The 18,289-nt window shown below is 35.8% G+C and overlaps 2 long non-coding RNA genes across 2 annotated transcripts; both read right to left on the bottom strand.

Moving 5' to 3' along the window:
• Positions 1–13,066: 13,066 nt before the first annotated feature.
• Positions 13,067–14,332, bottom strand: LOC126616453 (uncharacterized). Its single transcript, XR_007621162.1, has 2 exons — positions 13,727–14,332; positions 13,067–13,492 (listed from the first exon to the last, which is right to left on the bottom strand). It is a non-coding gene; the product is annotated as an uncharacterized LOC126616453 (long non-coding RNA).
• A 949-nt stretch (positions 14,333–15,281) lies between these two features.
• LOC126616025 (uncharacterized) lies at positions 15,282–16,847 on the bottom strand. The gene is made up of 2 exons (XR_007620965.1): positions 16,272–16,847; positions 15,282–15,399 (listed from the first exon to the last, which is right to left on the bottom strand). It is a non-coding gene; the product is annotated as an uncharacterized LOC126616025 (long non-coding RNA).
• Between the last annotated feature and the right edge of the window lie 1,442 nt (positions 16,848–18,289).

Below are 18,289 nucleotides of genomic sequence, written 5' to 3'. Positions count from 1 at the left end.
CAATGTCCCTCATCTCATCAATTTGTGATTCATTCTCAACATGTCCCCTCACATGTAGCAGTTTTCAAGCCTAACACGTAGACAACACAACTCGGGTGACGTGGAGCACGTGTAGCCACTAGGCTTCACACGTGAGATAACATGCTTTGATATTGTAAATAAAGTTAAGGTTCCACCATAAAACTAATTTGCAATATAAAGAGTAGCTCAACTACATATAAACACATGCAAAGTCACTCTTTTCATTAATATGAAATTCATTCTTAATAGAAACGAGAGAGAAGAGGAGGATATTATCATGAGGTAGAAACCTACTCTGAAGTAGACATACCTCGAATATCAAATTTTCACTCGTAAAATATAAGTACTCGTTTAAAACTTTGGCTTTTAGTTTAGATAATTATTATATTGTGAAGGATGGACCCAATTTCTAAGATTATCTTAACTTCTAGGGTTGGACTAGATTTCCTTGTGAACTGACCGAGGAAACTGAAATCAACAACGTAACAGTTGACTTAGTATGCTTCTTGATCCAATTCTACAACGCAACTTCTACCATACTCGTACGATTTTAGTGCCTAAACCTCATAGAGCCTTAAGTTTTAGGTTCACCATTACCAATATGAAGAGATTCAATATATTATATATAGGGAAGAGATTTAATAGGTAATCACTATTGAGTTTTTATGTCTTGTTTCTTAGGCTTTATCATTCATTTCATTTAAACACACAAAATTCTAAAAAAAACTTACTAGGATTAGTTATTCATGCAAGTATGAACGAATCTTTTGTACTTTAAATTGTGAATATTTGAGGTTATAAAATTGTGCGGACATAGGCAACTGAATTTAAGTCATCAATTGGTACATGTCATGATGTAAAATTCATATATTATTTTTTTATAATGTACCCATTAATTAATACGAAACTTACATCAATCAGTGGGTGTCAGTAGTTTGATTTGAAGTAATAAAACCCTTTACATGTTAATATTATTATCTTAATTAATTACATTTCCATTTGGCAATGGGGTGCATCCAGATATATAGCAGTATTAGGTGGCAGAAAGGTTCATATAGATAGCCAAGGATTGTATTATTTATAGAATTTATAATGAATTAGAGAAACGTTAAAGAAACTCTTTTAAAGTGGAGCTCTTCATACACTTTTTGATACCTCATATTTCATTAATTTTCATGTCAATATTATAAAACGCTGTGCTAAAAATATGAGGTTGCATAGAGTCTATGGAGAGTCTCACTTTTAAGAGTCTCCTTTATATTTCTTATTGAATTTAAGAATAAAAGAAATGCGAAGGGGACTATATCAAATTGAGACTCTCCTTGAACTCCATGTTACCTTACAATTTAACATTAATTTTTATACAAACATTATAAAATATCGTGTCAAGAATATAGGTGTGAACAAGTCTATAAAAATTCTACTTTTGAAAGAGTCCTTTTAACATTTATTAACAACAAAACCAACCTGATAAACCTCTTTCTGACAGAGACAAAAGGCACAATGCACATGCATGGATGATTTCTTCAGGAATCCATTGAAAAGACAAGAATATTTCTTTCTTTATCCCCGACAAACGGTTTCGGCACTCTTTTCACAATTTTGTATCAAACACAATAACATCACCCTTGCGACACAAAACCTCCATGAACTTCAATCCCAGTCACCGACTTGATTAATATTGATTATACCATTATTCCTTAATCCATTGAGATTAAGAAAATAAGTATGCATGTACCATACAACTAGGCAGTGAGAAATGTTTTGGTGTTCCCACAATGTTATTCTAATTGTTGGACTAGTTTACTTAATCTTGTACTTAATGTTGGCGGTTCTTTTTATAACTTGGAAGAGGACAAAAATGTCGCTAAATTTAAAAATGTTTTGGTTTAGCTTTAGGACAAAAGCTGCTGAATTAGAAACATATGCTTCTCATTGATGCAATGTTTCTACTTTGCTTATACGTGTGTTAAGTGAGTGTTTAGTATTTATTTTTGTTCTTTAATCTTCGCTTTATGGTTTGGGCATCTTCACTAGGAGAGATTTTTGAATGTGACAGTCACACGAGATGGTATATCATGTGTCCCTATATAAATAGTGAGTTATGTGTGTTAAAAGATTAATAACTTAAAAATTAAAAATTTCCACCACTTGCATAAACACACGTGGTGTACTATCTATGTTCCTGTCACAACTAAAAATTTCTCCTTCACTACTGGACCCTTTATTTTTATATTCTTATTAAGATTTGTGTTGTTAATCGATGAAAGTTTTGATGTGTGCGACTTATCTATTAGCCGTTCACACTTAATTAATGACAAGTGTAAATACAACACGATACATTTTTGTGTTGAATTTAATACTTGGTTATAACTTGTCACTTAGGAGATCGTACCTCTTTTATATGTGAATAAAACTGAGTTGTCAAATATGACTAGCTAAATGTTGAGATGTTAATCAAAATGAAGGTCTAAGTTTCGTCGATATTTGAGAGAAATGTATCACCAGATCCATTGTTAATCATGCTAATGTTGTTCTCGACTTATATTTTGATGTTTGTACGGTAGGTATGAAGAGACATTTTATCACAAAATGCCTTAGTATAATTAGAACTGAAACCACTCCATATAAGTCATTTTTAATTTTGTCAAATTTCCGATGTTGAATTTTAGATCTCTTCAACGAGTTTGAATTTGGGTGGATTTAAAATATTTGAGCTGCTAGGGTAACAATAATGCAGATGGGTCAATATTGAGTGTAACTTCTGCATGAATAGTTTTGGCCATGGTAGTTTTTAAATGAAGCAAATATTATATGTAGTAATATGAAACTGTGGAGGATGCCTCATGGTGACGTATTTAAGGAGTATATGTTTCTATAATTGTGACTAAATTAAGTAGGAGATGGAAGTTTTTGTTCAAAAAAAAAAAGTACTAGGAGATGAAGTTCATATATATGGGCTAGTGACAGTTTGTTGGAGCTTGGCCAATCGTACTTACAATGGTTGAGCTTCTTGTTATATAATTGGAGTTTTAACTTTTATTTAAGTAAATATTGTGTGTGTTAATATAAGTGCGTGTAAACCTATTGACGTATATATGTAAATATGTAAAATTGATCATAGAAATGAAAGAAACCAAACATTATTTTTGGGAAAAATCACTTTTAAAAGTTTTGCGTTGAACACATAACACTTTAACAATTTAAGAAAATAAAAACAAATATAATTATTGGCGGAGTCAATACGGGGTCATTGGTTGTTTATGTCCCTAGCAACTTCAAAAACCTATATGTACATTTGCATGTGTATTGTAGTTGACCCTATAAATAGTTAGGGCTAACTAAGTTACAGCTTCCTCCTCCTCCTACTTCTTTTATTTTTTTTATCATCCATATATATCTTTCTCACATCCCGGTTCGGGCCCCCACTACATCCCGGGCTCGACTCCGCCATAGCACGATATTGTTCTCTTTTGGCCCCGGCCACGCCTTCACGGTTTTGTTTTTGGGAACTCACACAAGAACTTCCTAGTGGGTCACCCATCATGGGATTGCTCTCGCGCGAACTCGCTTAACTTCGGAGTTCCGATGGAACCCGAAGCCAGTGAGCTCCCAAAAGGCGTCGTGCTAGGTGAAAATGAGAATATACATATAAGGCTTAGATGATCCACTCCCCTAGGTGATGTGGGATGTTAATACTCAATGAAATGCCTTAGTTGACAAGCCTTGGCAGTCTTCAACATTACTCTACAGTTTCCTGTAGCCATCTTTGACAAACTTGTACGCCTCATTGTAGTTGTTAACATATGTTGCCATAAGCCTTCAGCATATGTTAGCAAGAATCGATATTTTCTGATCAGGTGTTAAACGAAATGGTTCACTAAAGTTTCTTTAGTCGACATCATGACTCTATTATTTGAAAATCATGCCTCAACTGTATATAATCCACTAATGTCTATAGATATGTATAGCATCCTGGTTTTAGAGAGAATGCATGCATGTCGAATTGTTGATGGAGAATGATACAAAGCCATGGGCTGTGGTCCTATGGATTAACTTTGAAGAATGGTCCTATAAAGTTGAGACCACCTCCCCCTTTTACCTCCTAACTGTTAACGTCTTTACCTGTCGGCCAAATCATGTTCTTGCTTAGGAAAATAAAAAATATATATAAAAGAAAACATTTCCGTTACTCATTTGTTTATTGGGGAATAAGAAATCACCATCACCCTTTTATCTTCACAATTAGAAGATATCATTGCCACTCATGTGAGTGTTAAGCAATATGCAGAAGGAGAAACAAAGAGATCACAGAGGAAAAAGAAGAAGGAATCAGAGAGAATTTAGAGAGGAAGAAAGAAAGAATTGCACTGATATTTCCTTGATTAATTCGATGGTTACAATGGTATGCTTACTATATAGATGAGTGCTAGGCTAACCACCTTAACCGACTCACTCCCTTACCAACAATCCTAACTAATTATTCTAACAATCACATTCCTAACTGCCTTATATACTCTAACATCCCCCCGCAAGCTCATGGTGGTTCAAGCATGAGATTGTTACAATTGGAGAGTATAGGATCTGGTCACTGCTGCACGCATACCCTGCAAAAAGAAACCTCCTAGCATCTGGAGCTTGTATGTTACCATTATACCGTGTATACCATAGTACCCAAATCAGCGTAGACTCGGTGCCCCCACCCTTATCAGAAATTCGCATATGGTAGCCTAACTGAATATCAAATATACATCCACCATTGCATAACTGAAGTACATAAAATCCCCGGAACTTATGTACAACAATTTGAGTAGGAACACCAATTTTCGTCTTGTTGTCAGCATCAAAATGATATTTCTGCGAACAAATGGTATGTGATCTGCTAATGTGTGAACTTTCTGCACCAACAGAACTAGGTAGCTGCTCCTTGGTTGCAAAGGATCTTAAATGACTCAAACCTAACAGTGCATAATGATCTTGTTCTTTACCTTCGCCACCAGATTTCTTCTTACCTTGGCTGCTGGACAAATCAAATGATGATACAGAAGGTTGTTCCTTGTTATTAACCACCTTCTCATCTTCAACTGCTGTCTTTTCCTCCACATACCTTGTTTGGGACAAACTGTGATAGTTCATCAAATCCAACTGTTGTTCTTGTTCTTGGTCCAGTTCTTGTTCTTGTTCTTGTTCCTTGAAGCTTCTTTCTGAGAAGTTTCTGTAATAATTAGGTAACACATGATTGCCAATAGATGGACGCTGAGAATCACTGTCACCAAATGCAACCATGCCTTGGGCTTGGAAGGCAGATTGTGAAGAAGTTTTTACACTTAGACCTTCTCTTGCATCCGTCAAGAAATTAGTTGCATTGGAATTTCCAAGTGGCGATAACTTGTGAGCTGATGGAGAATTCAGTTCACCATCCTTGTTATAACCATAAATTGACTGATGTCCTGCCATAGCAGTTATCTGTTGTGCATCCAGATCCCTCCTACTTGGATCAGCCTCTTCATTCTTCGTACCCGGCACTTGGTGCAGCCAGGAGTGGTCATGACGAAATCCATGTGAATGTTTTAAAGCATGGCCGAGAAATCCAAGATTTCGTGCAGAGGGAACCAGGCCATTGCTGTCACTATGATGTATTCCACCAAGATCCCCTGTCTGTGAAGCATCAAACGTCCTCTCTTCCTCCTTCTTCTCTTGTGCAGAAATGAAGGCAAAATCTGGATTCCAATCAGCAGAACAATCCACAATGGTTTCCTCAGCAAGCAATTGTGCACGAAAGTCCTTGAGTGAAATGATATTCTCACGCCCTCTGAGTACACATTTAAATGTGTTGTATTTAGGAGGGAGTCCATTCAGCGCAAAGACCACAAAGTCTTCATCAGGAAATGTAACACCAAGAATAGAAAGTCCATCCCTTGCTTCTTTAAGCCGTCGAAGATATTGGGAAACAGAATCGGATCCTTTCTTCATGTTGTACATATCAGTCTTTAACTTGATGATACTAGTTCTTGTGACTGGTAAGAAAAATTCTTCTTGAAGATGAACCCACATCTCTTGAGAACTCTTGCTACCAATCACACAAGAAATTGCAGATGAAGAAAGGGTTGCAGTAAGTAACAACATCAAAGCATGATCATGCATTTTCCACACTTTAAATTCATCTAATTCTGGTCTGGCAGATGATTCAGATGTGATTACAGAATGTGTAGATGTTGCCGCATCCTGAGGAGGACAAGGATTCGATCCATCAATGAATCCCATAATGCCATGACCTTGTAGCATCATCTTCATCAGAAAATGCCACTGCAAGTAGTTAGTCGCATCTAATTTTACACAAGTAGAGGAAGAAACTGACGGAATCAACGATACAATTGGGGAGTGCAAAAGTTGCAATTGTGTAGCGGTAACCATAACTTTTGTTGTAGAAATGAACAACCCAGATAGAGATTTAGAATAGAAACCCCAAATTTGTTGCTGACAAATCAAACTGGTTGATCAGTTTTCTTTGAGAACAAAGAGCAAACACCTTGTGTGCACAACTTTGTTGAATGTAGAATGCAGAAATGGGCAATCGGAGATGCCCAGAAAAACAGAGAAGACATACCCAATATTTTCTGGTCAATATCTTCCAGTGATCGGAGATTGAACGATCTTTAACTGATCAGTAGTCACCATTGTTGATGTTGTATAGAATTCTTTCACTGAGATAATCTATCGAACAGTTGGTATGCAGAAACGAAGAACAATTTCTTGAAGATTCATGGAGATCGGAAGAAGCCAATTGTTTTGTTTATCACACAACAGATTGCAAACTAGAGGGTAAAGAAGAGAAAGAAATGCTTTGATTGAGGTGCGGAAGCGCCAGGTCTATTCGAGGCGATGATACCATGTTAAGCAATATGCAGAAGGAGAAACAAAGAGATCACAGAGGAAAAAGAAGAAGGAATCAGAGAGAATTTAGAGAGGAAGAAAGAAAGAATTGCACTGATATTTCCTTGATTAATTCGATGGTTACAATGGTATGCTTACTATATAGATGAGTGCTAGGCTAACCACCTTAACCGACTCACTCCCTTACCAACAATCCTAACTAATTATTCTAACAATCACATTCCTAACTGCCTTATATACTCTAACAGTGAGAATCTTTTTTCCCTCTGATAACTTTTACAAGTAATATTTTAAGTCGCCTGTCATATTATAGCGTAGAGTTATGAATTTATTTATCATATATTATTTTTATCTATTCATAATTTACTTTAAGTGTAGTCAGGTTAACTGAATCTTCAATTAGCGCCTCCCTCTTTAACAAGTTTCTATTCATACTTATACTAGAATTTTACTTCAGTAAAAAGAATATATTAATTGTTAATTTTGCACATGCTAACTTTGTCATTTACTTGTAGTGTACGTTATAAATTAGTAACAAACGATGTACAGAGTATGACGATCATACTGAGAACTTTTGTCCACTTTTTTGGTTCCTTATCCACCGAATCATATAAATCATAATTAGATAAATGCAATTAAGTGCTTATGTTTAAACTTAATTAATTAAGACGGTCCTTATCATAAGCAATGCTGCAGTAAGCCGATATGATTGTCGTGTAGTAGGGCAGCTGCACATGGCAGTTAGGTACGATTCATGTGACGACCATCACGTCACGACACGTACGTAAAACATCCAAAGCCCTAAAACCGGAACCTGGAAGTCGCACACGTGGCACGAGACAATTGGAATTATTCACCGTGCGGCGAGGCACATGCGAATGCGCGTCTGTCGCTGCGTGGGAGTGGGCCCAGTGCGGAGTCAACACGTCGGCTCAAGCGTTCTGGTGAAGAAATTGAACAGAAAGAAAGACCTGCGCAACAGTAAACAGTGACTCAGTGAGTCGTCGTGGTCGATTCCAGTCGGTGCTCCCTTGTGAACGAAGGAAAGCAGTCTACAGACGGCAATGCCATTAGATAGGTCCGTTGTGGGAGCCAGAAATGGTTTTGTTTCCAACGACTATTTTCAAGTCAATTTTATGCAGTTCCTCAAATCTCCATCTCCGTTTAGGGTTTAAGTCTTTCGACCAAAAAGAGAGGGAAAAATTAGGGTTAAAAGACTCAATGTCAAAACATACTTAAAAGGGTTTAAGTCTTTCGACCGAAAAGAGAGAAAAATTAGGGTTGGAAGACTTAATGTCAGAACATACTTAGTCATTTGCTAACATATAACCCTGTTTACGTTTATATTGAAACCAATGACGGAGCTAGTTTCCGTTTTTTAAAATAAGCTAAAAGCAAGGTTGCCTGTTATTTTGAATGAAATCAACTAAACAGAAAGTCGAACGGTGTAATTTTGAGTATAATCATGATATATATCTACAATAGGAAGCATAAGCAAGTTATTTGAATTCAAAAGGGAAAATGCTCTTTAACGATGGTACTCCACGTTTTCTTATTTGAATGTATGATGTAGATTGACTTAGTAGACGATTTGGCACAGATCTTGTGGATAATGTATTTTCCTAATGCAGTTTTTAAGTGATCATACGTATACTTCACTTGTTACCCTTGTATGTTAAGAATATTTCAACATTCTAGTGTATGTACAGACCAAAACACAATCTAAATCTTGTGCTTCACTCCAATGCTTACCAAAATTGTTTATTGGGCCCTTGTCGGCAGCTTCTCTAGATCTCTATCTTAATTTAGTGAGTTAGTCTCCTAGTTACAGAGTTCTTGTGAATGCTGACTTAGTCTCCTGCTTACAGTTTTCTTGTGAGAATGCTAGGTACGCTGAATCTATATCTTCCAACGCCCATATTTACAAAAGAAAAGGAAAAGAATAGGGCTCTATGCCCTCAATAACCAATACCATGTTCTCTTATGGGAGCTTCATGTTCACATGAATCATATTGTTCTTATTCACCACTTAACTTTTTGTGCTTCATACATCGACTTTTAATTTAAGCATAGGTGTTTATAACATTGTGTAACAAGTAATAAACCTAAATAGGCCACATTTAATTTTTGTGCTTCATACATCGACTTTTAATTTAAGCATATATAGGTGTTTATAACATTGTGTAACAAGTAATAAACCTAAATAGGCCACATTTACGAATACTGTGGTATATCCACATGTACAAGTAAATCTCACTTCGGTTCATAATTCTTTTGTAGTTTATGTAACATTAATCAAGTAATTTCATGTCATCCTATTTTAAGCAACATGTTTTCTGATGCTTGAAATTATATTTTTAATAAGGCTTGCCTCTTTACCTGTTAACGTTGTAATTAAGCAGCCGTTTCTTCTTATTTACAAATCACAGTCAAACATACAAACAAAATTAACTCGCTTCAAACACAAAAGAAAAGTTTGAGATGGTCTACTTGTAAGGACTAAGGAGTTAACTACATTCTTCACCAACGGGTCAAGATTTTGCTCCCAATGGAGCAGTCTCTATAGAAGATGCTTTGTCATGATATTGATGATAATTACGACCAAAATGGACCATTAAGCCAACATTATTGGTTGCTACATGTAATTAACTGTGATGTCATGCAAAAGTAACTATAAAAGATGCCTAGCAATTATATCAATAACCTGCATTACATATTTATATGATTTGAGTATGTTACCTTTATATGGTACCAAATAGAGCCATCATGGCGCCGACCATTGTCTGCCATTTATGATATGGTTATGTGGTGGGTGATCAACTTGTCAATTTTCTCTTTTATAAGGTTGGTTAGTTAAAAATCATAAACTGCACTTAATCATGAGATTAATTACATTTAGTTAAGCCTTCATTGGATGCTCTTAGTTAGATTTCTAAGTATATATAAGCCAATCGAGTCTGCCCTAAAAAAGTGCTTTCCCAATTTCAGCTAGGGTTTGACCAAATTGTACTAATCGGTTGGTGGTGTTTTGATGTTTGGTTTGACTGCATGGAGTGCATGCAAGAAAGGATGCCATCCATGCTTTTTGTCTAGCTTTTTAGAGAAAAAAAGCTTGTCCAGAGTTTGAAGAGAGAACTCAGCTTGCTGCTTTTTAATTTCTACCATTAGGAAAAGCACTTTTGATCATAAAGATGAGCGTTGTCTTTATTAAGGTCGTGGGAGGGGAGGGAGGCTAAGTTGGTGCATGTCTGCATGAGTAGGTGTATGACGGAAAGAGAGAAAAGGAAACTTATATAACTTTGTCATTGTCTCTCATTTTCAAGTATGTATGACTCGAGTGAGAATTATAAGTGGTTGGGGGCTCGCTAGGGTTGGCATTGTGAAAAATGAACATAAACTTCTAGATTTTTTTTTATTATTATTTTTATTTGGCAACATATCATAGCTATTTGATATTATGACACAAACGACATACAACACAACATCAAAACCAACTAGCTAGCCTTTGATCTAGCGTGGTAATAGTCTTCACTTAGTTGAAAGATGTTTCAGATTCAACTTACATAGAAGATGAGATCGTTACCTAGTTAGGGATAACTTCATTTCATAATGTAACTCTGTTGCAGGTGTGATATTTTTTATAAATGCAAGTTTATTAATTTGAAGTAAGACGAGGGGTGGAAAACATTCGAATTAAAAAAACTTTCTAAATAACAAAATAAAAACTCTACAGGTCATGGTCATGTGTTGTTCTTCTAATTAACAATTTTTTTGCAGTGATCATCAAATAGTAATGGGCACTTTTTGGAATTAAAGGGGTGTGAGGAGAACAATTCATGATCATGCTTCTGGCATCATTTGGGCTGAGTCGATCACTCTTATCAGTTCTCATGGTCCGTTACAAAGATGGTTTAAGGCTTTAAACTAAGCTATGGAGTAACAAGACCCAACAACCAAACCAATTTAAATATTAACAACAACAATGATATATGTAACAAGATTATTGGTACTAAGGTTGTGTGGACTTGGGCCTTGGTTGCTCTAATTCTTGTGATATGGGACTATAGGCCTTTGAGCATTTGCTGGTATAAGTTTGTAACATGCTATTTGAGTCTTTCAACTACTTGAAAGTTTTTTGGTTCGTAGTGGTCCCAGTGGGCCAAAAATGTTGTTCGGTTCGTTTTCAATAAACTTCTAACTACAGTCACTCAATATTACAATCTAGTGATATTTTTTTTCATTTAGAACTTGAAAATGCGAGGTTTTAGGTTCAAATCTTGTGGATAGCAAATTCGATACCAAATTAGGTTGCCCCATGTGTAGATTAGCCGAACTCCCCCTCCCCCTAGTGTCCAATATCGATGTACTACGAAAAAAAGAAATAAAAACTTCTAATATTGCATAAACAATCCTGCAGTGTGATAGGATAGTCTCAATCTGATTGAAAAGAGAAGAAAAAGGATAGTCTCAAGATAAACAATCGGTTTCTCTGCTCTAAACTGCTAGAAGGAGAGGGTGAGAGTTTGGATCCGGAAATTTAGTTCAAAAATTGAAATTTTCATAAATTTTGGTCTAAAAGACGCAAATGAACATCATTTGTGAGGTTAACTTTGTCATTTCATCTTTGTTAATTAAAATGCAAGGATTTTGTTGAAGTTATAGAGGGACGGGCCAAATGGTCCAACATTAGTGACAATAAACATAAGTAGCTCAAGCGGTGTGGGGTTTATTTAAAGGGAACTTTAACGAAAAGCACCCGGTACTGTTCACTTTAACGAAAAATCACATTTTTACACTAAAAAGTCAATCCTGGTACTATTCACTTTACCCTTTATTTTGTCCTTATCATTAAAACTTAAAGTTTTCAAGCCATTTTCATTAGTTTTCCTTTATTTAAATGGTAATTTGTTTTGTCAAATCTCTAAAGTGGGATATCCAACATGCACCCTCACATAAGGCTAAATCTTTAGTTGGCCACACAGGCAGAGACCTTCCATATCGTGAAAGGAAAGACAAGCACATGAATAGTACATGCTTGAACAAACCCGTTAATGGGGTCTGGAAAGAGTACATACCAAGTATTTAAGCAAAAAAAAACCTGCTCTAATACCATATATTAAAGTTTCAGGGAGTCAGGTCAAATGGTCTAACACTGATATTGTCCCCTACTTCAGCACCTATAGCCTAAGACATGTGGTGTTTATCCTAAAAGTCTTGGTGTAATTAGGGATAGAACCATTTGTACTGAAGAAAAAAAAGAGGCGACACAAATTTGGTTAATATTAGAAAAAAAAAAAAAAAAAAAAGCTTTGGTATGTGAACACATGAGAGGCACTATATCATTGTCCTAAAGCGGTACACGCCTCTTTACTTGCCTATCATGACATTTCATAATGCATATATAACTCCAATATAAATCAGAAGCCTTACATAATATATGTTCCCTTATGCACATTGCTGGCATACACGAATGTCAAATCTTAATCAATTTCCCAAAAAATAGAACGTAAGGAGTAGGAGAGGGAAAGTGATGACAGTAATGGAGATGTGGAGAAGAGAGTAACAAAGAAATTGTGCGTTCTTTGTTTTGCTTGAGGGATTTCTTATATATGGAACTCCTCATACCCCTTTAAAAGAGTCGGGACTAGTAAGCTAACAACTATGATTCTTGACGAAGGTTGTGACTTTAGTGAAGAGTTAATCTCACGAGGGGCTCACGTGCAGTCTTCAGAAAGAGAATTGACAAAAGTTTCAATTTTAGGCTAAATAGCTAAACAAGGGCTTAAATATCAATTCTATTTTACCGACGGTATTACAGTCTAGTGTTATTTTGTCTTCATCACTTGTAAGTGAGAGGTCTTTTTTAGGCCCGTGAAGTAGGCCGGGGAATGCTAATGAAAGTCGGATACCAGTGATAACTTGACTCGAGAACAAGATCACACTAACATAAAGCATACTTCACAAACCTACTGGTGCATATTAGTTTATCAGAAAACTACATATGGATGACTAGAACAGATACAGAAATCAAGCACAACAATTCTAGGTGCGCGGTCTGTGCACATAGAACTTAACATTTCAAAAAAATTTAATACACACACACACACATATATATATATACTTTTGATGGAACACGTAGCATGCATAATCGTAGCAACCTTAACGCTAGGGCACCTCGAGCTAGCAATATTTAAAGAGCAACTCATATACAACAATGTACAAAAATTCCCATGAACTTATGGGGATCGCTGGATGAACATTTAACTTTCAAGTCACAAAAGCAAAACGAAGAACACAAAAGAGGTGTTCACCCGCAAAACCCACGTTTGGGAAAAACTGGTGCTCATTACTTATAACCAGGTATTTACTATGGATAAATTTCAAATACAAAGGTAACATTCAATAGCGCGGTTTATGTCTTAAGTAATCTATCAAAGAGACATTTATATACCTTCGTGCAACTTCATCCTCGCACATCACCAAGTTTTTGGTCTTAGCAAAACATGGCAGCTCCTTCTTGACTCTTCATCTTCGTAGCACCAATAACACAAATATGTAACGATATTACTGATTGAAACTTCAAGACAAAGACAAAAATAAGTAAGATGATTTTATACTATAAGGAAAAAGTGTATCTTAGATCATCATGCAAAGTGTGGATGTGAACCAATTTCTTTTCGGATTTAATTAAAATAAAAATTTCATGAAGAAAAATGATGAACTTTTCACACAAAAATGAATATATTGGTGGCAGCAGCCTTCTCAAAACAACGAGAATGAAACGTTAGGGAATGTAGGGATGAAGTCTAACCTTATATGGAAAGAGAGGACCAAAAACAACAACGGGAGCTCCGATGATTGCGTCACATAACTTATTTAAAAAGACACGTGACGTGAAACATGTAAAACTAAACATTATATAAGTATGCTTAGACGTCATGTCATCTAGATATAATTTTAAAGTCCAAAAATGAATCACGAAGAAAAATAACCAAGAAGAAAAAAATAGGTTACTGCGTGTTACGACAGAAAAAACAAAGATTAACTTGATGGTTAGACTACTAAGGAAGAACCAATGGCGTCAAAATTCGTATCTTTAGCCATTTTTTGGTAAATTTCAAATGACAGGGATCAAACTGCCACTTCACCGAAACTAGAAGGGTACAAAATTCAGCTGCCCTTTATTTTTTAGCACAACTTTGGTTATATTTGAACCGACGGTAGAAATTTTTATCATGACAAGAGACTATTAGCATCCATAAAAAGGATATGCGAAAAAGGGTTAACCAGTTTTAAGCAAGATGGATTGTGATTTCCTCTTTCATTAATCAGTCTAACATGACAATCCAAAAATACGCATGTTATCGAATAGGAACCAACTGCTAAGATGCCAAGAAACTATCTCCAACTTGTGGAAAAATAAAACCTTCTAGCACCTGCATATTCTGCACCTGCATGTGATCCTAGACATTGTTAATCCATATATAATACAAAACATATTTACTAACTCCATGCCTCAAACGAATTTGGTTATTAGGGTTTACAGCTCACCTCCACCACCAAACTGTGATTGGCTGGCTAGCTCTCTGAATTCGACTTGGATCTGATCCAAGAAAACTATAAACTAAAAAGGGTATAGTGTTTTAATTATGATTAGTGATCGCGAGCCGTCCATTTTAGATAAATTAATCAACAGATAAGATATAAAATTATGAGAAAAAGGGAGAGTGAGAGAGACTTTGTTTTTATATAAACCATGAAGCTTGATCTCATATATTCGCGGACAATACCAATACGAATGAAACTTGGATGATTATATTTCAGGATTTGTGTCATGTTCTTGCTTATTTTATGTGCTTTTAGAATTTTAAATGGCTCACTCATATCATTGTGGTCGGTTTTGATAATCTAATGATTAATAAATACTAATTTATATGTTGAAGTGGAGACAAATTTTAAGTGCATCTCCTAATTACCCACTTAGTATAATTTTAATTAGCGGAGATGTCATGCTACAAAACGTAGTAGTTGTGGAATTATAATAGGGGTTTTTTAACATTAGTCCTTACAAAAAATTAAATTTAAAAAAAAACCTAGTGCTAGATTACATTTTCAATTTAATCCCTTGAAGTGTACTTTTATTAAAATTTATATTCAATTTTTATTATTTAATGTGTATTTTTATTTAATCTTTCCACATTAAATTTTAATTTTATTAATATGCACATATTTAGTTCTTTAATTATAAATGAACATAAATGATAAAATACTAAAAGAAATTTGTGATACAAAAATTGACACACCCCGTCCCGAAGGAGGGCATGCTGGCCGTCACGTGAGAGTGACGTAACCATTTGCACAGTACGGAAGCTTTAATTATACAATTTATAAGTTGATACACCCGAAGGTGAGTCCTAATTTTGTCCAATCTGTCAGAACACCGTCGAATTCCTCGTAGTCACCACACCTTTGTGATTCCTGAACCTGGAGGGGCGCAAAACCAAAATTGAGTGGGTCAGTAAAACAATTCTTTTCCAAATCCAAGCATTTCTCAAAATGTTGTAACCCCTCTCCGTAAAACCTGTATACTTTCCCAGAAATGTAAAATATAAATATACATATATATATTCTCAAACTTCATTTTTACTATCTCAACATTTTTCTTTATCAATCATGCCATGCCATGTCTAATTCAACAGTTAAGTATGGATGCATAAACAATAATCATATCAGGTGCAAGAAAGTAATCAACCGGAGGCCCTCTAATAGCCCTGTACGGTTGAACCTAGAGCTCAAAATCTATCACTCTCACTCTGCCGGAGTCACCTCTGTGACCTGTCCGGCCTTCTGCACACAAGTTACGCTCTAGTGCTTTCTCATCAATCATCTGTGCACATAATCTAAGGTCACCCACCAGTCGAAATCTCACTAACACTCTTCGACTGGCCCGTCGCACCCACTCCGCGTGGACTGTGCGACCAGCATCTACTTGGATCCAAGGCGAGCGTGCGATGCGGTGAATACTATAAGCACTAAACCATGGTGCAGGATTTGAGCTCAATATACATTAACATCATCATATCAGTATTTAAATACTCACCTGTGCGTCCGCCGCACCATTCATTCATATGCATCATATCTCAATTTCATACTTTTCATATCATTTCATGCATGGCAATTCGATTCACATTTCTATATACTTTTCATATACTTTTATGCATGGCATCTCAATTCACATTTCAATATACTTTTCATATAATTTTATACATTGCATTTAAAGCGTACTTTCATTCAATTTCAATTTCTGGGAAAACGTCAAGTATATATATATACGGAAAACAAAACTGCCCACTCACCTGGAGTTCGCCCTACAACTCCCTAGCACAATACGCCAAGGCGTCATGACGATCGGCGCCTAAAACAATAATCAATTCCAACCTCAGAATTCATATCGATAGAATATATAACTTATATAAAATACGTCACTACGTAGTTCAATCCGGAAGATCCACCACTCAGATTTTAAATCCATAACTTCCAGAGGTCCACAATATATCTCTAGGATAACATCCTAAAATTTCATTACCATCCAACGGTCGGATCTCCGTCAATTTCCAAAACTAAGTGACGGTTAACATTTTATTTTATGAACTTACAACTCCAATTCCGGAAGATCCGTAACTCGGATTCCCAATCCGTAAGTTCCAATAATCCTCAAACATTACGTATTGCAACGTATTAAAGTTTGGTAACGATCCAACGGTCGGATCATCAATTCACATTTTCACCTAATGCGAAAACTATAAAACGTTATTCGAACACCTAACCAACAATCCTTAATAACTTTCTCATACGGTGCTCAATTTGGGTATATGAATATACCACAGTGATCTACTCGACGTCACGGACGTCGAAATATTTTTAAAATAATTTTTTACTGTAGCACGCGCTCCCACGCGCCAAGGAAGGCACGGGTCCACGCGCGCCCACGAGCACCTTCTTCCTCGCGGGTTCGCCGGACTGGTTTTTCCGGTGGCCGGAAAACTGGGGAATTTTCAAATGCTTCGTTCTCCTTCGTTTCTCAACCATTTTCTTCGTATAATATATCAATTTAAAGCCCTCAACATGTAGAATCACAATATACTACTTTTAAGCTTCAAAAACAACTAAATCTCACCGGAAAAATCCAAGCAAAACCGGCCAAACTTAACCCTCGTGATCCCGACGTCCAAATCCTTCCAACGAAGCACTCCGAGCTTCCTTGGGACCTCACTAAGCTCACTATGAGCTTGGATTGTCCTAAAAATCAACCAATTCAAAGCTCATGAACAGTACACATTCACGGCAACTTTAGAAACTAGGGTTTTCGAAGTGAAACTTACCTTAAACTGGTACCTACGTGATCGTGGAGTCCTCAGGAGTGCAATGGTGGTTTTAAATCCGGCGTTGGTAATAGTTTTAGGTGGTTTTGATGGTTGCCCGTGTGTTCGAGAGGGTGAGAGAGAGAGAGTGAGGTCTGAGGAAGAGAGAGAGAGTATGAAGGACAGTATACGGGAAATGGGGAGGGAAATAAGGAATGGGGATCCCACGTGGTCCTTTTCCAATCCCCAACTCCAAACCACAAAATTTTAACCTAAAAATCTAAGTTCCATCCTTATTAAATTCCATTTTATTTTCAAAACTTAGGAACCTAGATAATTATCAACTTGAGCTTCACATACTTAGTATTTCTTAAGGGCAATTTCGTCCATTCACAGCTACGAATGTAATATTTTGGAACGGGCTGTGACAAAAATATATAAATACATAAGTGTACAAAAAATGATTGTGCCAAAATATATAAAATTGACTTTTTTGTACCAAAATATTTGTATCTAGATGATTGTACCGAAATGTAGTATATTGAATTAACATACCTAAAAATCAATACTCAAATGTGTGTACCAAAATGTATATACCAAAATGCATTATATTGAATTAATGTACCTATGAATATACCGAAATATTCAAATGTATTAATGTACCTAAATAAAGAACATACAAAATTGTTATCGGAATATAAATTATAAAAAAATTTAGTTGCCTAAATGTAGACATTAAAATAAAAATAAAAAGATATATAAAACATCAAAATATAACTAATAAATGAGATGATTAAATGTACTAGGGACTAAAATTGGATTTTAATCTTACACAAGGTTATAGTCTAAAACTCATCTTTGTTAAGGATTAAAATCAAGTTTTTTAATTATAATATAAAGCATATCTGCATATGACAGCAGAGCACAACAACAAATTAAGAATGGCATTATGAAACCTTATTTTAGCGTCGTGATGGCCACATATTCTACGGCCCCTACCACAAAAGAAAAAT

This window comes from Malus sylvestris, chromosome 3 (assembly GCF_916048215.2).
Source record: "Malus sylvestris chromosome 3, drMalSylv7.2, whole genome shotgun sequence".
NCBI lineage: Eukaryota > Viridiplantae > Streptophyta > Magnoliopsida > Rosales > Rosaceae > Malus > Malus sylvestris.
The sequence above is the reverse complement of the archived record's forward strand: the minus strand, read 5'-3'. Positions and strand labels throughout refer to the sequence as shown.